The following is a 22044-nucleotide window of genomic DNA, read 5'->3' as shown; positions in this document are numbered from 1 at the left end:
CTCCCAGTGATTTAAGGGTTTGGTTTTTTTTAAACTCCAGAGACGTTTTTATGTTAAAATTTAGGCAGAATTTAGACACAAGTGTGCACAGACTAGTTTCAGCACCCAGGTTTCACTCAGAAGTTCAGAAATGTTGTTAAGTATTAATGAAGTTAAAATGTTTATTGTTGTGAGACTGGCACCAATATTCAGTAAGTTTTTTTGGTGGGAACTGTGTAGTTACTGCAGCTGGATCTCCTTCGAAAATGCTGGACAAGCTGCTCTATCTGATGGCAGATGTTTCTGGCCCAGATGAAAAGAAGTGCCTTTCGGCTTAAATGACAAGTTTGGGGGTCAGTGGCAGAGAATACTGTATGTGGCTGCAGAGATTACCAGGATGTCCATGCAGATGCTTGTTTCCAGTCTCTCCATGATCAAAACCAGCTCCCACTTGGCAGCTGAGTGATTGAAAGCTGGGACCTAAATAGTCCTGATCTTTCTCATGTGTCTTCTGTAGCAAAAGGAGGTAGACCCTGCTTTCTCAGCCTGCTGGTGAGAAAAGGTGCCATTTTCTCTCTCTGTTGTTTTCCTGAGGTTTCATTGTTTCTTCCAGTTCACTCCTGTCCCCTTTGCTGCTGTCACCTGGCTGCACAGTGTCTGCCATTGGCAGGGTCTGTAGGAGACCAGGTTCTGGTGGCCTCAGCCCAGCCCATCTGTGTGCATCTCTGCATGCTCAGCACGGCCCCATGGGAGCAGGGCTAGCTGGGTTTAACTGCTCATGACACCTTGCTCGTGGGATGGGGAGGGCTTTGCTCTTATTTTCTTGACTTTTCCTCTGGGAGTACTGTCCTGTGAGGAGCAAAGCAAGGCATGGTGGCTACACTTTTCACAAGAGGCAGAGAGACCCATTTTTCCTCTGGCTAGAAAAGCTGGAGCAGCTCCCTCCCCCAACAATTCAATGTGTGCCCCCCATGCCTGCTGCCCCTTTTTCTTTGAGCCCTGTGTGTCTCCACAATTACCTGGGCGAAGGAGATGCTCCCAGCTTCTAATCCTTCTGCTCAGTCCTTTTCTTTCCCCCCTTTCCTCTGACTTTTCAGCAGCAGGAAAAGGTTCTGGTGTCTGCAGCACTCTGTTAACCCCATGCAGACTCCACTCTGGGGAAGTTTGCATGTGGTGAGACACTGGAAGATGGATGGGACAAAGGCAGAATCTGGCCAAAAGTCATGGAGCTCAGCTTCATTCAGCTGGCTTGGATACCTCCTTCTCCCAGTCTTTGTATGGCAGACTGGAACCTGGGCTTGCATGGAGCTGAATGAAAAGGATTTTCCCTATCAACAGTAACAGCCTGCTGGAATGGTCATCGTGGTCTTTCACTGAGGTAAATTGCCTGGCTCCCTGCACGAAATACATGTAACAGTAACCTGCTACAGAGGCATGTGGAAAGGCCTTTAAGTGTTATCTCCTATTCTTTTGCGAAGCAGCAGAGGTTGGAAATGCAGCTGAATGCTGAACGAGAAACTTTAATGCAGTAAAACTTTATTGAGGGTGTGATATCCCGACATGTGCTATCACTGGTAATAAAACCAGCAAAACCAGTCAGGTGTTTGCATCATTTAACTGCAGAGGAATTTTCATTGCTCTAATTCAAAGCTAATTTCTGCAACTGTTACCAGTTCTCATTTAGCCCATTTCATGGGGAGGGGCAATCAGATACCACTGTGAGCCTGCTCCTTTTTAGCATTTCAAAGGCTGTTACAGCTCTTTTATCTGCACTGGAATTCTGTACCGAAAGGGCAAACTCCCAGATATTTCACTTCTGTTTGTCTATTAGCAATGTGTGACTATTCTGGGAAATGTCATCATGGAAAACAGCTCTTTGTTGAGTTTTATGACTGCTGCCTCTTGACTCATGCTTTATTTCAGCTGCACATCCTTCAAAATCCAAGTAGGCATAGGAAAGGAGCTGAGTTGGGTCCTCACTGTCAGTGTGAGTGTGGACACGCCTGCAGGCAGGCTGAGAGGCTCCAGGGATCTGCCACAACTCATTTTGCATCCTGGGTTCTCCCATCCCTTTTCTTTCTTGAGGGGTAGTGTGTCCTTGAGAAGCAGAGGGTCCTGCTGGCACATGACCTGCAGAGGAGGTGGGGAAGAGGCTGCCACTCAAATCTGCCACCAACTTTCATCCTAGACCAGAAGTCACTCTGGAGAGTGTAATTGCTTGGCATGCATGCACAGGGTGTGCTAAAGGAGCTGGGACAGAGGTTTGCCTGGTTACAACACATACTTGCCTGGGAATTTTGGGATAGCTTCAGCCATATGCCATTCTACATTTATTTAGATCTACCCAAGCATATTCCAGCAATGTGGGGTGGCAGGGGAGGGGCATGGTAGGTGCTGTGGGGGGCAGTGGGGTAAGAACCTGGGTCTGGGCAGCTGCCTCAGAGGAGCTGCAGCTCAGGAATGTAATGGGATGGCAGGGTAGGAATGGGTGGGGTGATCAGACCCTGCTCACACCTGAAACCAGCCCCAAAACTGAGAGCTAAACCTCTGCATCCAACATTCCCCAGCAAAGCCCAGCATCCACACTTGCAGGTGAAAGCAGCACCTTTCAGGCCTGAAAGCAGGAAGCACTTTGCATTTTTTCTGGTTGCCTGTTGGAGGCAGCCACCCCTTGTTTCCTCTAGGAGACTGTTTTTATGCAGGTCCTGCATGTGATGTGCCAAGCTGGAGGCATAAACTGGCAAAAGTGAACAATGAAGGTAAGATGCCACTGCAGGTCTTGATTTTTCACTTCTTGTGCACCTTGAGTTTGATGGCTGGCTGTTTTCAAGGTGAATGGCAGAGTTCCTTCCAACAGGAGGGACAGGGGTAAGGGAAAAGGAGCCTCTCCTCTGGCAAGAGGTTTTCATCTCCTTGGCTTCCCAATGAAACTCCTGGTGTGGAGAGTGGGGAAACTCAGGTGAGGGTTGAAGGGATTCAAGCAGGTGAACATGGCTGCTCCTGGTTTAGGGGAGACTTAACTTCACCTTAACTTCATCCCAGGCTCAGGAAGGTGACTGGACCTTAATACAACCCAGAGACAGAGGATCCTGCTGGTAATTTGTGGTTCAATGACCCACAATCTACAGCAAGGCCAGCCTAGCTCTGCCTCCTCTGTCACTCTTGTGAGAGGAGGAATGTCACTTGTCAGGTTTAGCAGCTGCAAAGTCATCAATTGCTATTTTATCCAATTTCCCATCCTTCAGCCTTTTAGTTTTAAGCCAGTAATGTTTTCTGTTTCACTGCCATGTGTCTGGTGGGGGGAATATGGAGTAGCTTTGCTTACTAAGGGTTCCCAGCAGCATTAAATTGACCTCTCCCAGGTTTTGGGGTGTGGGCTGAGAACACTGATTTTTATAGCAACCTGTCAAAAAAAAATATCCCCAAACCCAACACTAAAAGCCCAAAGTGGTCTAAGAACAAAGAAACCCACAAAACATATCAGGTCACAATTAAACAGGAAAGAAACAGGGCTAAAAATAAGATCTGTAAATTGCCTTGCCAAGGATGCTCTAGCTGCTGATAAAAGGCTCTTTAAATATACCAAAGCCACAAAGGCAGCTAGGAAATCAGTGGGAATGCTGACTACAAGGGTATAGAAGGGCAGATGGGGATGATGATGATGATGAAGCAGAGAAAGTCAGTGATGACTTTGTGGCTGCTTTCACAGCTGAAGCTGTTGGGGAGCTCCCCATGTCTGCCAGTCTGCAGTGGCTCAGCTGGAAGAGCTGGAGCAACTGGAAGGAGAAGGGAACCACAGAGTAAAGAGATAACAGGAGTAAAGGAAGGGTAAGTGAAGTCATTTTCACTGAGGTAAGAGGAGGGATGGGGTCAAACAGAAAAAGTGGTTGTGAAAGTGACTGGGACCAGGCCCTGATCCTGGGGACCCAGAGGAGCAGCACATCCCAGAGGAGCAGGTGTGGGGGCTGTGGTACCCAGCTGCATTCCCAGGCACACCCTGCAGACTCACTGAGGTGCAGAGCCATCATTAAAGGGTTTCCAAAGCCTCTGACTCAGAATGGCAGCCAAACACCCACCAGAATCTGGGGGCACACAATGCTAGAGAAGGTCAGTGTCAAGCAGACAGAAAAGAACCCTCCAGGGACAGCTGGTGAACTTGCTGTCACAGGATGCTGTGGATGCTGTATCTGCGGGTTCAAAAGGAGATTAGGCAAATTCAAGGATGCAAATGCATCCTTAGGAGATGTACCCCCTAACAAAAGGATGAGAGAGTGGAGGGGGGCTGGAGGAAGGGGCTGTAAAAGAAGCTGAGGCCCCAACACAGTCTGTTCAGTTGCTCTTGCTGGACCAGTCTGGGATGGGATGGACATCCTGGGACAGAGGGACATTTCTCAGCTTCTGAATGCATTGAGCTGCTTTATTCAACAGCATCATGGGCTGAAAGGTGATGCCTGTGGCATATGTTCATAGTGGATTTTTATGCCCTAAGTATGGCCAGGCTGTTCCTAAAAGAGAGGCAGGGTAAGGTGCTGAACATGGGGCTCTGCTGGTTGTGTAAAAACGGCCTCATGAAAGAAACAAAGGGAAACTGTCACAAACAGACAACTGAAAAAATGCAAAATGCTTCTTGCTTTTGAATCTGGAAGGTGCTGCCTTTCACACCCAGGCTCCAAAGAGCAACCTCTGGAGAGCAAAGTCTGTTCCTCTCCAGGAGAAGCAAACTGAGACCAGCAGCTCCCACTCTCCCTCTCCTGGTGGAAGTAAAACATCTTATAAAGGAGCTGTGCCTCTCCTGCTTCTCACTGTTCCCAATGCCCTGGACACTGTCTCCCAGCCCCAGGCAGTGTCCCCCAGAGCACCCACTGGTGTGGGTGACACCAAGGGGAGCAGAGAGAAAACATCTGCCCAGCTGGTGGCCCAAACATGGCAGAGATATCCCCAGGGGAACTGGGAGACTTGCAGGGTCAGATAAAGGAAAAGGAAAATAGGGCACTGAGAAAAATTAAAAATGAATAAATGTTGCTCAGGACCCCAGAGAGACCTGTGGAGGGACCCAACATTGCTTAGGTGGGCATCTATGGCAGCCAAGCATTTTCTTTTTTAGTTTGTTTGGGGTTTTTATGTTTGTTTGTTTGTTTGTTTGTGGGGTTTTGGTTTTTTTGGTGGTTGGTTCTTTTGGTTTTTTGGTTTGGTTTTGTTTTGTTTTTGTTTTTTGTTTTTTTGCCCATTCTGAACCTTTAATACCATTGGTGCCACTCTGAGGAAACCCAGCTGGTTTCCCTGTTTGGTCATTGTTGGGCAGCCAATTTTCAAAGGTGCTATTAACATCTTCCCACAGTAACATCCATCACATCTTGGTGGGTGGGAGGGCAAGGAAGGCCCCCAGCCCTCCTGAGAGAGCTCCCCTTGACCCTCACTGGTGGCACTGCTGCCTGTTCCATGCTGAAAGACATGAGCCTGGTTGAGATTAGGGGATCTTGCCTCTCCTTTAGTCATAGATGTCTGGATGTAGCTGAGGAAAGAAAGTCTGCTGCATAAATGAGAGTTTGGGGGGGAAAAGAAGGCTTTCTCTCAAGTTTTTTTTTTTATCCACAGAGATCTTTTATAGGGTAAATCAGCCAAAAGTTAAAAGAAGAAATGTTTTATATCTGGAACAGTCAATGAATTCAAGAGGTCATTATAGTGCTAAGGTTCTTAATCCCCTCTCAAGCAGAGGAATGTTTAAATTGGTGAGAAACAGGGGTCAAGTCCAGGCAGGTATTTCAGTGCCTAACTTGTACTGACATTAATGGGAATAGGGGTCTCTGGGGAGGAATTGTGGGCCTGGGCCTGTATATCATCCCTATAACTGAAACAGGGCTTGTGCTGCACTTGTGTTACAACATGTGCACATTATTATTCTTTTCAAAGCAAGGCCTTTCCTTGTAGGCTCTTTAGCATTTCTCAACTGTTTTGTCCTTCCAAGATTGGTGTGAACAGATTCTGCAGCAAGCTCATGCTGGGCAAAACCCACTTGCCAGAAAAATAAGCAAAAAACCGGAGTCCAGTGATTTATTTCGGGTAGTGATTAAGTAGCCAGGTGTCAGCTGTGATTTGAAAAGCTGCATGGGGCATTGTGAGGTCCAAACTGCACAGATCCAGGTGAATTCCTTGGAAACCCTTTTGTACCTCCAGAGCACTGTGCTCATCAAGGTGCTTAAGACTGGAACTTTTAGTGCATTCAGTGGGAATTTTGCCAGAGATTTGAGTGGGGCCAAGCCTAGCTGGCTCTACCTGCTGACATTTCCAATCGTATTTAACGATGCTCCCCCTACATGAAATGCAGGAGAAATGAAAGGCATACAAAGAAATCTCTTTGGGCTCTCCATTTGTAGGAAACCCCCTGCCAGATGCATCCAGCATTTTCTCCCGGCTTTTGCGGCTCTCCCGGAGCGCTAACCAAAGTGGGGCCCGTTGATGCGGGGCAGCAGGTGCAGGAAGACGGAATGTTCTTCAACTCGCCCGGCAGGGTGGTGAGGACAGACCTTGGGGCTGTCATACCCTCCTCCCTCTCGTTCCTCTCCGCCACCGAGCAGAAGAAGCCCTGGCCACAAGGTGGGGCTGGCTCTTTGCAGTTGCCGGATAAAGCACAGCAGAGGCAAAACCTTTTAATGAGCTCGCTTTCCTTGGGGCTAACCATTAATAGGTACACAGACAGGTTTCCATGGAGCTGCTAATTTTTAACCCTCTCCTGTGTCCCAGCCTGGTGCATTCCTGTCCCTCTGATGGAGCATTACTTAACTCTGGGGATTGGGGCATATTTTTTGGGATGGCTCATGGCTGGAGATATCCACCAGCCTTTTCAGTTCAGCACATCAGCGAGCCCCTCCTGTAGACAGCCTCTCAGGCAGCCGAGTGCCTCCCAGCCTGCTCCAGGGGCTGTAGGCACACCAAAACTCGGCCAGGTCTGGCCAAATTGGCTTCCAGTTTGGCTCCACCATCCCTGTCTCAACTTCAGGTACCATAGAGGAAAGTCTCCCCCTTGTACCTCCCTCACTTTCCAGCCCAGCAGCTTCAGGCATGGACTAGCTCAGAGATTTGTTCTGAGCTCTGCCTTTTTTCATCTATTAGAAGGTCAAAACTTGGCAAAACCACTTTAGGTGCTGTTCTCTGCTTCCCAGAAGTGTTGCAATGCTGCTCTTCAGCAGGGCAGGAGTTGTTTGGGAGTAGTGTTGCTCTTGAGTATCTGAGACAGAGGTATTTTTACCGTCCTTAGATGGTAAAAATATCTATTTTTATAGCAGGCAGCAGCAACATGTGCTGTATCTTTAGCCAGAGAATAGAAATAGGATTAAATTTATTATTGTAATTTTTGGCATGTGGTAGTTGCCTATTACTAACAAGCATTTTGTGTGAATTGGTTTTTTTTTTTTTTTTACAGCTTCCTTGGAAAAAGAAGGAGACAAACTTTTTCCATGGAAGTGAAAGCCCCAGCAGCCTGGGCTGTGGGCTCACTTGTGGGAGGAGGCAGAGTGGGGATGGCAAAGCTGCACAGTGCCCACAGCTTGTGTCTCTGCTCCCCTCTTTCCCATCATGGCACGGCCAGGAGGAACAGCAAACAGCATGGTGAGGACCTGGAAAGGAGAATGAAGTGTTTTCCTAATACAAGAACTGTTTGTAACACGGTGGAGGTTTCCAAGATTCAGGTGAGTTTGCCTTTAATTTCACATCCCTGATCCTACACCCCAGTTTGACCCTAGCTCTCCTAAAACTCCTTTTCATTAAAACCATAAATCAGTCCACTTTTTTCACCATCTGAATTCCTGTTTGACCATCCTTTGTTGCATGAAGTGTTGCTTGGACCAAAGGGACTGAGGGATGTTCAGGACCTGCTGTGCACCAGCAGTGCCCAAAACCAGGCTGCACCTGGATTCCCCATCGAGCCACTTGACTTCTGGAAATAGGCAATTTAGATATTTTAGCTGGTCTTGCACACTAGAGAGCTGTGCCTGGGATCCTGAACTTACTGCAAGTATGGTGGTTGAATGAGGTGTACCCAATAGTGTGGCTGTAAGGAGTTACATCCAGACAGATGATGTTTCTTCCAGCTGGAGCTGCTAGGAAGTAGCAAACCTAAACTTATGCCACAGAGTCTGGAAATGGGAGATAGTCAGAGATGTCCCAGGATTTTGCTGCTGGAGAGTGGCTATATTTTGTGAAACACTAAGGCAGAGGTGGAGCTTCACCCTGAAACAGGCTGTGGCTTTTGCAAGGGCCTGGGAGTGGCTCAGACTGGTGCAGAGAGAAGGAATCACCACTGAAAATCAGATTTTCTTTAGTGCCATGGTAGACATCTAGATGTGACTCAGATGCTTTTATCCACCCTTCCTGCCCCAAGGAAAATAGGACAATGAAAACCTATCTGTAGAACACCTGAAGTATCTTAGATAAAGGATTTTATTTCACTGATCATAAAAGAGACAGAGAATCAACTTATAATTACATCACTTTCAAATCCATACCCAGGTCAGATACCCTGGGTTTATGTTCTGCTTTAACCACAGGTTAAAGTGTAAGTGATAAGAAAATGAACATAAAGATCAGGACTTTCTACACAGGGATTTTCCTCTCTCTGTTACAGAAAAACTGTGCAATGATACTGAAAACCCAAGTCCAAGGGCCTTGGCAAGTATTTATGGGCTGTGGCACGTAAATACTTGAAGGAGCCTGAGGGATCTCACAGACTATGTGATCTTCTAGGATGGCATTTTGTAGACAGGAGACAGGATGGTCAAGAGAGAAAAGACCCAGGCTGTGGTGGTGGCTGTTCCTGGAGATGAAGGGAGACTTTGCTGTAGGTCATCCTTTCAGAATCCCCAGGAGACAGAGCCCTTCTTTCTATTCTCTTCCCAAAACCTTGGTGCTGCCTCAAACTCATCTTCTACTGAGTCCATAATAATCCTGTTGAGACATGGGCACCAAAAGCTTTTTTTCTCAACCCCTTATTCAGAACAAGGGAATCCCAGGAGGAAGATCAAGGGGTTATCAGGTTTCATACATGAAGGAAATCTTTTTTTGGGGCATCTACTGCCACCCCATGCTTGACTCCAGAAAAACAACCAGGGCACATTGCCACCTGCAAGCTTGAAGGTTTTATACCAACAGCTTCTCTGTGGATCTCATTTCAGGCCACACATTACCCCTGGTCATGCCTCATTTCTTGGTTGGTGGCCAAGCTCAGGGACACAAGGCTGCCTTCTTTCTCTGGAACTGGGCTCCCCACCCCACGTTCACCATGAGTTCCCCCTCGTGGTGTTACAGATGCTTCTTTGGCCATTTGTGCAGTTACATCCTCTTTTGCTGCTGCATGTGGGGCAGGAGCACAGCACCAGCTTCAGAGAAGGGTGCTAACATTCTTCTCATTGGGGAAGCCACAGCACTTCCTCCCCTGTGGCTCCTGGGGTCCTTCCTGTACACACCACACAGTGATGTTGGTCACTGGTGCTGTACTGGGATAGGATAAACCACCCGTGACTCTGCAGGAACTTCAAAGGATTTGGCTTGAAAAACATGATGGCTGATAGCAGATGTTGAGCATCAACAACATCTTACTGCTCAAAAAGTGCACAGCAGCAGCTCCTGGCCTTCCCCCTTCTCTTGGGGTTTCTCAGGGGGCTGTGGGATGAGGACAGCCTGGGCACAGCAAGCACCAGGTGCCAGTGCCCGCAGAAAGAGTGAGCTCGGCCTCAGCTGAGCCCAGCTAAAAATAACCAGTGACTGGGGAGCTCCTGTGCCTCGCCTGGCCCTGGTCCTGCTGCAATACATTCCTTCTGAAAGAACTGTTTGCCTCCTCAAGCCCTCTTCTCTGCCCCTTGAGATGCCACAGCAGAGACTCAGAAGGTGGTTTCCTTCCCTCCAAGGAGTTTCTTTACCCCATGGCCCTGCTTTTCCTTTCCGCCCTTGCTCATTTGCCACTTGTCCCTGGGCATCTGCTCCTCCACCCACTGCTCCTGGGGCAGCATGACAGGATGCAGGGATGAGGGATGAGTGTCTCCCTGCTCCTGCAGCCAGGAATAGTTTAAAGCTCTCAAACATGAGTCTATCCATGGATAGTTGTAGTTGCAGTTGTGTCTTGGGGTACTTGGGCATGGCCAGAAGACCCAAGAAGGGACTTCTAGATCTACACAAGGCCTCTCTGGGCAGTGATGCTCATATTGGGTACTTTATCTTGTGCAAGTGCAGGATCTGCATTTCACTTTCTTTTTTTTTTTTTTCCCCCACAGGAATATAAAATATTCCACAGAGGAACAGCCTGCTTCGAAGTCCCCAACACCACATCTTGCACGTCCAGGTCAGTCCCAACATGGCCAGTATTAATGTTATTATTAATAAAGGGTGACAGCGTGCACCTTAAGTTTTGGGATAACAGGGAGAGCTGATGCTGTCCCTTTCCCCGAGCACAGCCAAAAACTTGAGGGCAGGTTGTAGGTTACTGCCTGTCCAACATACCACACTCCTACCATGGCAGAGGTTTTGGTGAGGCATTTAGTGGTATTTTTGCACTGGTTGCAAGCAGTAGGGTTGTGATGCTCCCACAGCCACACCAGGACTTGGTTTGATTTAGCAGTCCCGGGACGGTTAAATGTTACAAGTTTTCTAGGTGTGTATTTCGTAAAAAAACAAATAGTCACTTTAAACCCAAACCTGGTTTCTCCCGGGGGTATGAAGAGTTTGAAGAAATCAGCAAGGTTTGTGAAAGCAGCTTTGGGAATCAATGCAAGTGAGGGGGAATTTTGGCAGGTGGCTGTCAATTAATCTCTACTGTCAGTTAATCTCTTCTGTCTGAGAACAGCAAGAAAACGTGTTTTAAGCAAAATCTGACGGTGAGATCTGGCAGACATGAGGGTGTCACGAAGGTCTGCAGGTCATGGGTAAGTTACCTGTTACTATAACCTGCTTTTAAAACCAATGATCAGCTCTAGGGAGGATTTATGATGTATTTTAAAAGCAGAAGAATACAGAAAGCTCTCCAGCAACCCAAACACGAGCATAAATCCGATGCTTCCTTTCGACCTGAAGTGTTGATGTCCCAGCGGTGGGGGCGCAGACCGTGCCAAGAAGCCGCCAGACGGTGAGTGCAGCGCTGCCCGGGTGCCCTGGCTCGGAGAGCCCTTCAGCAAATGGACACAGCCTGTTTGCACAGCGAAAATCCCTGAAGCGGGAAAAGCGCCACGTAAGAGCAGGCACTGACCCGTGGGGAATGAGTGCGAGCCCTGCTGCGAGCGGAGAGGAGGGCGCGCATTCCCCGTGTGCCTGCGGCTCCATCTGTGCTCCTGCCCGTGTCCGTGTGTCTGCGCACGCCGTGCGTGTCTGCCTGTGCCTGGCCGGGTGGCTATATCAGCAGAGGCAGCCTGTCCGTGTCCCGTGTCCGTGTGCGTGTCCGTGTCCGTGTCCCGTGTCCGTGTGTGTGCCCGTGTGCGTGTCCGTGGGCCCGGCCGTGCCCGCGGGTCCCGCTCCGGACGGGGCTACGCCTCCCTGCGCGGGGCGGGGAGGCGGCAGCGCACCCTGGGCAGCGGGACAGACACACGCACAGACAGACCCACGGACACACGGAGAGACGCACGGACAGGGGCACCGCACGCCGCCCCGTCCCGTCCCGCCGCCCCCGGGCAGCTCCGCGGCGCCGCCCCCGCCTCCTCCTCCCGCCGCCGCCGCCGCGGCCGCACAAAAGGCGGCGGGGAGGGCCCGGCCGGGAAGGGCAGCCCGGCCGCCCCGGCCGCCGCACCATGCCCCGCCGAGGGGGCTGCCGGCCCCCGCCGCCGCCCGCCGGCCCCCCCCGCTCCTCCTCCTGCGCCTCCTCCTCCTGGCCGCCCCGCTGCAGCCCGGCAGAGGTAAGGGCCGCTCCGCTCCCGCCGCCCCGGGCCCTGCGAGCGCCGCTCCGGAAGGCGGCTTGTCCCCCAGACCCGCCTCGGTGCTCTCCGTTAGCGTCTGTGCTCTGCGCCCCTCTCGCCCCCCTTCCCGGTGCCTCCCCCGCCGCCCGCTTTGCCGTGCGCCCGCCGCCGGCGGGACGCGGTCCCCGCTGTCCCCGCTGTCCCCTGCCCGGGGTGGCACTGCCGGGGCTCTCCGCGCATCCCCGCCGGCCCCGGCCCCCTCCCGCCTGCCCCCGGTTGCGGGTGGCGGGGAGCCGCGCTCCGGCAGCGCTGCGGGGCACGGACCGCATCCGCGGGGTGTTCGCCTTAAAAAGCACGGAACTGCTATTTATACAGCTCGTTCTGTGTGTATTCTTAATGGGAGCGGCTGCAGCCACTTCTGTTCGGGGTAAGCACTTCCCGGGATGTTTGCCTGAGCGCGGTGTGACAATCGATGGGATGAGGAGCAGCAGCAGAAAGCTGGCTGTGCCAGGGCCCACGGGCTGTGCCCTGCCGGTCACCGGTACCCACGCTCTCACCTTGCATCGTTCCTCACTTGCACCTTGAACCGTGGCACCCAGAGAGAGGTCCTTGTCCCTCGTGGGGATGCTCCCAGTTTCCACACACACACGTGAACTGCAGCGCAGTTTGTAACTCTGCTCCAGCAGTACTGGAAATAGGGTTTTCCTCCTCTCTGAGCATTTGGGGAAACTTTTTTTTATAAGAAGGAACCCCACAAAATGCCTAAGTCCACCATTCCAGTACTTACTCTAAGTGCTTGATATTTTAATGAGTAATCTTAGGAAGGGGCTCATCTTGCAGGGTGCTGTGGCACATAATTGCAAAAGCTCAGAAGTTTTCTTCTTTTTTTTTTTGTGTGTGCCTGATCCATGAAATTGATGGTTCAGTATTGCAGCAGACTATCTTGGGTCTCTTAGAATGCTTATTGCAAGCACAGATAAAATGCTCCTTTTTCGTGCTTAGCTGTATAAAGTGCATCACTTTTTGACTTTTTTTGTTTTAATCTGTCTTCCCTAAGCAAGCCAGTACATTCACCTCTGTTTGAGGAGCTGCCCAAACTAGGATTTCTTGCAGAACAGGTTTAAAATGAGGTCTGATTGCCTGGAGCATCTTTATGAGTAAATTTGATGAGTACCTTTCATCAGAGTTTCCTATCTTGCTCTGCATCTGTAGTTTGATGTGTTAAAATCTCCGCTGTCTAGTGGAGTACACTGTCATCTTCTGCTTTTTTGGGCTCTCCTGCAGCTCAGTCCAAGGGAAGGATGTCATTTGGAGATGTTCTTTGTGCTTGCTGGACACTTCTGTGCAAAATAAGTAGGGTGCAGGGCTTAGGACTCAGTGGCATCAGTGTGAAGGACTGTATGTGGGCAGTGCAGCTCAGCAATCCAGGGAATGGATTATTTACCTCCAGAGTAATCCCAGCTAAACCCTGGATGGAATTTTCACCATTATAAGAAGTTCAGTTGATTTTTCAGGAGTGGTTTCATTAAATGTACCGCAGTCCAAAGAGCAGACTGAGTTCCTTCCAGTCTCAGTGGGTGACTTGCCCCAGCATCTGCAAAGGTCTGGACTGGCATGAGCATCATCAGGTCCTTCCTCTGCTGGATTTGGGAATGACTGCACTGAACCAAGCACAGCAAAGACTTGCATCTGGAAAATCCTGCGTGTCTCTACTCCAACTCAAAAAGCTCAGGTTTCAGTCTAAAATTGGAGGGCTTCACAAAGCTCTGTTTTCACAACAATGCTGGAAATGGTTTAGTGTTGCTGCAGAGTGGAAAGAAAAGCATACTTGGAAACTTCAAAAGCTGCCACCAGGAGGAATGTCACCCCATGGCTGGCCACAGGAGCGTGGGCTGCTTTGGTCATGGCACGCAGTGGAAGGAGGAGACCTTGGTTTTCATTCAGCTCTTACTGTGACTAAGTAAACTCTCAAAAACCCAGCAGTCAGGAATGGAGGTAAATATTTCCATGCAGATGGGCGAGTGAAGCTGTGGGAGAGCCAGGCCTGGGTAGCCAGGGTATGAATGCAAGTATTTGCTCTATAAAGCTCATTATTTTAGCTGGGTTACCCTGTGCACAGCTGCCAGAGCAGCAGCTCCCAAGGAGAGGCTTTGGACCATGTTGTAGGGCTTGTTAAGCAAGTGTTAATTGCTGTCTAAATTTTAACTCAGTTGAGCAAGTTACATTTTGCTTTATACAACTTACTTATGTTTTGAGCTCTTGTAGTATCCAGGAGCTGGAATATCACTTCTGAATGCAAAAAAGGAATGAAACGCCTGGGGATGTGGTAACAGCCAGAAGGAAAAAAAAAAGCCCACACTCTTAAGAAGGCTCTTGTTTGGTATGAATGAGCCCAAGGAGCCTGTTTGAATGAGAGCCATAGAGAGAGTGCAGGGCTTGGCTCTCTGGGGTTAGAGTTAACCACCTTGTGGGCAGCAGAGACCCGTCAGTGCAGGGCTCTGGCACGGCCAGCCCTCTGCAGTGACTGACAGGACCTGCTTATCCTCTTTTTGTTTTTAGTCCAGGGCATGCCAGGTTTTCCTCCAGCTGTCCCGCTTGATTCACTGCTTCCTGTGCTCACAGCTCAGCCCCTTATGGAGTGACCCAGGCAGCCACTGCTTTCCATTTCTTGGTGCAGTATTCACATGGGATGCAGCAAAAATCCTTCTTCCAAAGCTCTCATGGCAGAAAGTTCTTGGGTCAGGAGAAAACTTCATGGGACTCTTCAGCAGCTGTTGGCAACTCTGTGGAATCTGCAGATTACACCCAGCAGCAGTGGTGCACTGGTATCTGCAGAAGCAACTGGCTGAAAATAGAGGCCTGACAATGCTTTTATTGACATTTGGGTTGGAAAAAATAGCAGATTGGGAGTTTGAGCCTGAGGCATTTCATTTGGAGTGTGCAGCCTCTGTGCTGAAACCTCGGTTGAAGATTTCTTTAATCATTTATTGACAGTGGAAGTTAATAGCTGCACCCGGGGGAGCTGGGCCATCAGTGGTGTGGAAGGGCACATTCATAGCCACAGGCATGCTTGAACAAGCTGCTGCATTCAGAGCCCATACCATTGATGTCTACTTTGGCTTTACTTGTGTGGTTCCAGTTCATTTTTAAAGCCCAAAGTGCAAACTGTGGATTTTGTAAGTGAAACCTGCTCGGGACCCCTTGTGCTGCTGCACACCAGCAATCCAGGAGCAAAGAGCATCAGCCTGGCTGATGCCCCTGCTGGGATCACAGGCAGGGAGAGCCCTCGCTGCCCTTCCACCCCTGCTGCCTTGGAAATGTCCCAGTGCAAACACACTGCACAGCTTAACCTGGATATCCTGTGGAAGTGTTTCTCGTAGTGAAATAAAAGTAATGTACTGCAACATGAGTCCACTGTGAGAATCACCTGTGTGGGAAGGGGAGATGAGTGTGTTTCAAGAGTGATTGAATATGAAAATTATGGGGAGAGGCCCCCCCATATATCCAGCTAGAAAAAAATGAGAAGATATGCCTAAAGATGTGTCTCTAAAAGTCAGCATCTCAGCTTTTGGACAGCCAGCTCCACATTTCAGAGTGGTCAAACAGTTACTGAGTTCTGCCTACAGCAATGGGAGTCTTTGATTAGGCATATGAGTAGCTGGACTCTGATTAACCAGACACCACTGAAAAAGAGTAAAGAAAAATCACCAGATTCAGTCATTTTTTAGAGGTTCTCAGCATCCCAAAGCAAGTTTCTGTCCTTTTCATTTACCTTAGGGAGGGAAAGGAAAACAAGATCTCCTTACAGGTGAAGAGAGATTTACAGCTTCTCCTGCCTTTTAGGCTCCAGGGAGATTATTTGCTCTTGTTTGAATTTACAGTGTGTTTAGTATTAAGAATGTCTCAGAACCCCCCCTAAGCCCTGTTTTGGAGTGGAATAACCATTCAGCCCACACTGTTCTCTCTTGCTGAAGGTCTCAATCTGTGCACCAGTGGAAGCGCCACATCCTGTGAAGAGTGTCTCCTCATCCATCCCAAGTGTGCCTGGTGCTCCAAGGAGGTAGGTGGGCACACCTCGTTTGACTTTCATGCTTTTTGTAGTGCTGGGAGGGAGCTCTTTTCTCATCTTGCCTGTTCCTGACTCGTGCCACAAGGGGTGAGTGAGGGCAGAGGATGCTCCATGCCGAGAGTATTTCGGGTTTATGGGATTCCTCAGCTCTTTGACATCATAGGAAATAAGTCTCTGACCCCACTTAGACCCCCACACACCCTCACAGAGCAGCACTGTTCCCTCAGTCCTTCTGTCCCTTCAATTACCTTCTTGTTTATGGTGGATGCTGGGTCCCTGCATGGGCTCTGTGTTCCAGGGAGCCTTGCTCCAAAGCTCTCTCCCCAGAAAGCCCCAAGCCCCTGGCTGGTGTCCTGCTACGTGTCCCTCGTCGTGTGGCCTGGCATGGGCTCTTTGTCTGTAACAAAGATAATTCTCCTTTCTGAATCTATTGTGTCATTTTGGGGGGGTGACCCATGCTTCTGGCGTCGGTGCCATGAGTTTCACAGAGTAACTGGGCACTTCTGAGGGAAAACACATCCTTGTGCTGATGCTGATGCTGCTCACCCATAATTCACCTGCACCTCCTGGTTTGTGAGCAATTGCAAATACCTCCCCCTGCTCCCCAGGGGCTGCTCATGAGTTTAGGTCTATATATATATAATCCAATATAGGTCTTATCAAGCAGACTTACAATTTCTAGAGAACACGGTGTGTGAAAGCCCTAATAATGTTTGATGCATAGAAAGCAATTGTGTGATTAGTACCTGTCCTAGGTGTTCAGGAGAGAAGTATGGATGCTTTCAGATGCATGGAAAAATCTGAAACACAGGCTGGCACAGCTGCCTAGTCAGGAACCAATTTTGGGATGGTAGAACTCCAGAGCAGTAGGTGATCTTGAACCTCTCCATGGGCATGGCCAGTGGTGATGCTGTTCTGTTCCCTGGCCCTTATTCCTCTAGTGTGGCCATCCCTGTCCCCTTCTGGGCTCTCAGTTCACCTTCCAGCTGCAGCTGGTGTTGCTGAGCTGAGGATGCAGGCTCTGTCCTCTCTGCTGCTCCCCTCCCTCCTCCTGCCAGGCCTGCCTGGGGCAGCTGCCAGCTCCAGGGCAGAGGATGGGCTGGGGATGGAGATGGATGTGGGGTGAAGGTGGCTTCCAGTCCCTCTGGTTTGGGTCTCGGGGGGTGCCCCAAGCACTGTGTCTGTTTCAGTGGATGTTTCACTGGTAAGCACAGCTGCAGCTCTGCAGGGAAAACCCTGCAAACACCACGCTGATGCTGTCACAGTTTTCCTGGGTTGTTTTTTCCAGCCAGGCAATTGGTGTGCAGAAGGGAAAGGGTAAAGCAATAGATCTTGCTTCTGAGACATCTTGTAAACAGCTGTAAGAGCTCCTCTTCCAGCCAGCTAATCTGTGGTGGTGAGATTGGATCCAGGAACGCTGGCTCTTAAGCTCTGGGTACCCAATGGCTTGTGCTTTTTTTTGTTTTTTTGGGTTTTTTTCCTTACTTGGCATCAAAAGACAACTTTCTGCAGAATTCTGCTAGTGGAAATGTTTATCTGGTGGTCACTGTGACCACTAATTATACTAATGGGACTGGCAGCCTGACTCTTATCATGCAAACAGGGTAGTTACTGAAAAAAAAGAAAATTCCTGACTGGAATGGAGGGGCCAAGGAGGAAGATGGGTGTTTACAGGGAAGTCCTGTAATACTTCCTGACCTTTAGCCTGCAGAAGCTATTTAAAAATACACAGTTCAAGGCGTTTTGTGCCAAGAGCTATGTGTTCAAAAGCTGCTGTTCCTATTACATGCTACATGCTCAAACTTAGCAAGTTCTTATCCTAATTCTGTATTTTTTGTAATTTTTTTAGAATGTACTCTTTGAAACTAATTATTTCTCTTTAGCTGAGATCATCAGGTGAGGTAATGGGATTTCCAAGATACCTGGAATTTTTCAACTTCAGAAAATTTTAAAGTAATATTATAAACTCTATAATATCCGCCATCGTTTCATAGTCATTTCACCACCTTATTCCCCTTCCCTCTGCTGCAGCCTAGTCAGGTTTATTAAATTTATTAAATAGCTCTTAATGTGTTTTCCTTAGCTCTTTCCAATGGCTGCAGTTTGCTGTCTGTGTTTCCTGGTTGCATATATGCCAGTCAAATTTTATAGCTCTGCTGCTCTTTAAATATCAGGGGTAAGATGTTGGAGTGTGTTCCACAGATGGCTGCTGTGCTGTGGTAGAACCTCAGTCAGCTGATTTATGTGTATTTTGTGCTCCCTTTGCATTTACTTTACAGGTTTGTGAGCAGATTGGGCCAGCTTTTATCGACTTTGCAAGCAACAATTAACACTTTTGTCAGGAAATACATATAGTAGAAGTCTATCAGTACATGTATAATTTTATATATAATGTATACAGTATGTTAGAGATGTCTGTTATATGGTTTATATATATATATATACATTGTAGAGCTCTATATATAACTGCATTGTATAGTTATATGTATAATTGATCTTCCTGTATATATATCCCTTCTTGTATTGCCTTTGGGGAAATATTTGGGGAATAATATCACTTGGTGATACCATCATACCAGTTTCTTTGGGAGCCCTATCCCAGTAGTTTCCCAGGAGGGATAAGGTTTCCTGAATTTACATTGCCCTGAATTGTGAGGGTAAGGGGATGTGTACGGATAGATCTTACAGCACAGCAGGCAAGGTGCTCTCACTTTATGACTGCCAGCTCCTGACCTGTTGGTACAGGGTGCACCACGTCCTCTGGCTTGGTTGGACTTCTTTTCACTCCTGCTTGTGCTCAGCATCCCTGTTCCCATCCAAAGGGGTGATGATGGATGAGCTGAGGACAGCAGCTTCTGGTGTGCAGCAGCCCTAGGGCCTCCCGGGGCTGCTGAGCTAACCACTGCTCTTTGGGCTCTTGGAAATGTGGGAGCAGGCATCGATTCTGTTGGCTTGTGGAAGAATACCTTGAAAGGCAGGCCTCAAGGGTGGTTATTTCAGTGGCACTTTGAAGAGGAGGTGTGAATATGGGGCCTTAACCATCACCTGAGCATGCCTTGAAGCAGGGCTCTCTGAGGGAGAATGACTCCTGGTGTGATGGAGGCTGCTGCAGCCTGTCCATCCACGCTGGAACTGAGGAATCTGCAGGGTCTAGGAGAAGCTGGAAATGATGAGAAATTGCTGGCATGGTGCTGGTGAAATATTCTGACTGGAAGCTGCACACTGGCCTGTGGGGTTGCTCTATCTCTGTGGCAGCCTGGTTTCCAGAGGATGCTTGTGGAATTTTTGCAGTGGCACCTGGTTGCCCAGGCTGAGCAGGACTTTTTGGGTTTGCTGGGGACAACAGGGAGTTCAGGAAGTGGCTTCAGTGCTGTCCTCTGAGCTGCCAGGGCAGGTGTGAAAGAAAGGTGGAGGTTTTAATTGTGATAAACCTTCCTGTGACAAACCTTTTTTTTTTTTTTTTTTGCAGGGGGCTGCCAAAAAAAAAGCTCTTCAAAAGAGCATTTGGGAGTACCAGTATGGGGGGAAATGTCACCATTACATTTTCTTTTTTGCTGCATTGGGGAGCAGTGTACCAGTGTGCAGAGGCTCCTCTTGTTGGTTGGATGTGTTTGTTAGGTGGATGAACTGTGTCCATCTGTCCATTGCCTATGTGGATGCATTCATGCGTGTGTGTGGAAACCAGAGATACACATTAATTAAACTGGAATGTCCTTTTTGAGTAAGTGAACTGAAATTTCCCCAGTGGCACCCTCTGGTGCTTTTACCCCATCCTCTTCCATCTCAGAAATGTGTGTCTAGAGAATGAAGAAGAAAATCAAGGATGTTCCTAAAGGGAGCATGTCAAGTTTTTGTTTGGTTTTTTTTAATGGAGAAACCAGGCATGTTTCACACTGAATTAATGCAGAACTGGATTGATTAAAGCAAAAAATGATTGAGATCTTCATCAAAAAGAACAGGATGGCCTGAATGGTGGGGACATGCCTAGTTAGGAATTAGGTATTAGATACAGTGAGTGCTATTCTCCATTTTTATAGCATGAACCAAGCAATTTGTCTTAAAACTGTCAAACTGATGAGCATGTAATTGTCCCACTGTTGTCTCCATTCATCCTGTCTGCCTGTGTGCATTCCCCTTTGTGAGCTTCTGAGCACCAACCAGGGGGCTGGAGCAGCCAGAGTGAGTGACAGGGGCTGGGGGCTCCATCTTCCAGAGTGCTCCTCTGGGGCACAAAGCAAAGTTTGGGGTGGTTCCCCCTTGTGAGGGGCATCTGCTGCATTTCTTGCCCAAGCAGGCCTGCAGGCAGATGACTGGCAGATATGTGGGCACACTGAATTCCTTCACTGACCCCAAGGTGTTCTCTGCTTAGGGAAAATTGGGGTTTGAACCATCATATTGTGTCTGAGGTGCTGTGGGGCTGCCTTTTGGTGTGGTTTCTCATGAGCTGTCTGGACCTGTGCAATGCCCTTTATTCCCCAGGTCTGCTCATCCTTTTTCCCTTTACTGAACCCCAACGAGCCTTGATTTTCTCTGTCACAGAAAACTTTGCACTAGAGTTGGATGGTACCTGGTAGCCCCAGTTTTGGCTTTGGGTTTTGACCTATGGCTGTTTGTTTGCAGGGTGCAGTGGTGATTGCTGGGGCTTTCCCTGTCACCCTCCTGCTCAGTGTTACTCTGCCTGAGTAAGAAATCAAGATGAAGTAGGGGTCAGTCCTGCACCCCTGGGTGCTGAGCTGCACCACCCTCCCCTCAGGCATTTACACCACTGAGGGTGGATATTTTCTTCCATCTCAGGTAATACGGCTTTTCACAGGACAAGAAAATAGCTGGACTTGATTGGAGCTGCAGGTTAGCAATTGCTGCCCTTTGGCAAGTCCTCTGGACCCATTTTAGAACAAAGAGAAAAGAGCTGGATCAAGCAAGGGGAACCTGGAGGAGTGCAAAGGAACTGCTGACCTAAGAGTTGTGTAGGGGCTTTCCCCTGACCTCCTGGACATCCTTTGGAATCTTTGGAGCAGATGCTGGGAAGTCTTGGAAACACCTGATAGAAGCTGCAGTTATGTGAGCAGCCCTAAATATTGTCCCATTTGGATGCTTCTCTCCGATGTTAGTTACTTGAGAGTAACTACAAATTCCCAGCTGTGCTCCTGGGCTGTTTGTATTGCTTTTTGCAGCACTTTTTTTGAGTGTCCTTTCTAATAGGTGGCAGCAGAAATGAGCTGGCAGGGGTGTTTACCTGGAGCTGTGCTCTGAGTACTGGGAGAGTAGGAGAGCAAGGAGAGATCTCCCCCTGTTGCTGGGTGGATACGCCCAAGGGAACACCTGGACCCCAGCAGCTTTTTGCTGGTTTCAGGTAAAACCACATCTGGGAAAAACTTTTCTCCAAGGTTGCCTGAAATGTGCAGCTCTGAAAGGCTGGGCGTTGTTTTCAGTTTTGTGAGGGATTCTGATTTTTATTTTGTCATGCTGGAGATGATTTAAATAGTCCCAGTCCTCCTTTTTTGGAAGTTCATCTGTTTACACGGCGCGTTCCAAGAAATTTGTGCTCGTATCCATCTGATGTGCCGTTGTCGGTTTCTTGGCTGGACCCTGCTGCTGGATGCTGGAATGCAAACCTCTCATTTTTCAAATAGCATTGGGACCTTGTAGTGAGAAAAATGCAGCTGAAAGCCTCTGTCTGTGTCCCAGAGCCCTGTATCCAAGCTTGTCCTTGAGGGACCCCTGGAGATCACCCCATGAGGATCTGTCAGGAGCCTCTCCCTCCTTGATGTCTCTCCTGTCCTCTGCCATGCTGGAGTTTCAGCAATAAGTGAGGTTTATTCAGCCCCACACTGGTTTTGGCTGAGCAGCTGAAGGAGGGGCTGGCATGGCTGCAAGCATCTTCTCTGCATTATTTCATGTCATATTAGTCCCTCAGCCCTGGAGCTGAAGAGGGTTGTCTCTATTGTTGTAGTGCAGAAGTAAGTAGGAATCGACTGTTGAAAACCCAGTAAGTTTTGGGCATGTGACTTGTTCCCTTTGGCACTTTTGGGGAAAAAAAAAAAAGGCATTCTAACAAACAGGCTCTTGCAAAAGGGTGCATTGTGTTCTGGCTGTTCCTGAGCGCTGCCCTGCACAAGGCTGCTT

General features: G+C 48.9%; 1 protein-coding gene across 1 annotated transcript in view; it reads left to right on the top strand.

The window, feature by feature from the left end:
- Positions 1 to 11673: 11673 nt before the first annotated feature.
- The window catches only part of ITGB5 (integrin subunit beta 5), a 59424-nt gene continuing 49053 nt past the window's right edge, over positions 11674 to 22044 (top strand). Inside the window, exons 1-2 of the mRNA XM_030952278.1 lie at positions 11674 to 11849; positions 15824 to 15909. The gene's annotated coding sequence lies outside the window, so the exon portion shown is untranslated. The remainder of the gene's footprint in view (positions 11850 to 15823; positions 15910 to 22044) is intronic.

The sequence above is a fragment of the Camarhynchus parvulus genome, chromosome 7 (genome assembly GCF_901933205.1).
Source record: "Camarhynchus parvulus chromosome 7, STF_HiC, whole genome shotgun sequence".
NCBI lineage: Eukaryota > Metazoa > Chordata > Aves > Passeriformes > Thraupidae > Camarhynchus > Camarhynchus parvulus.
This window is presented reverse-complemented; position numbering and strand designations above follow the sequence as displayed.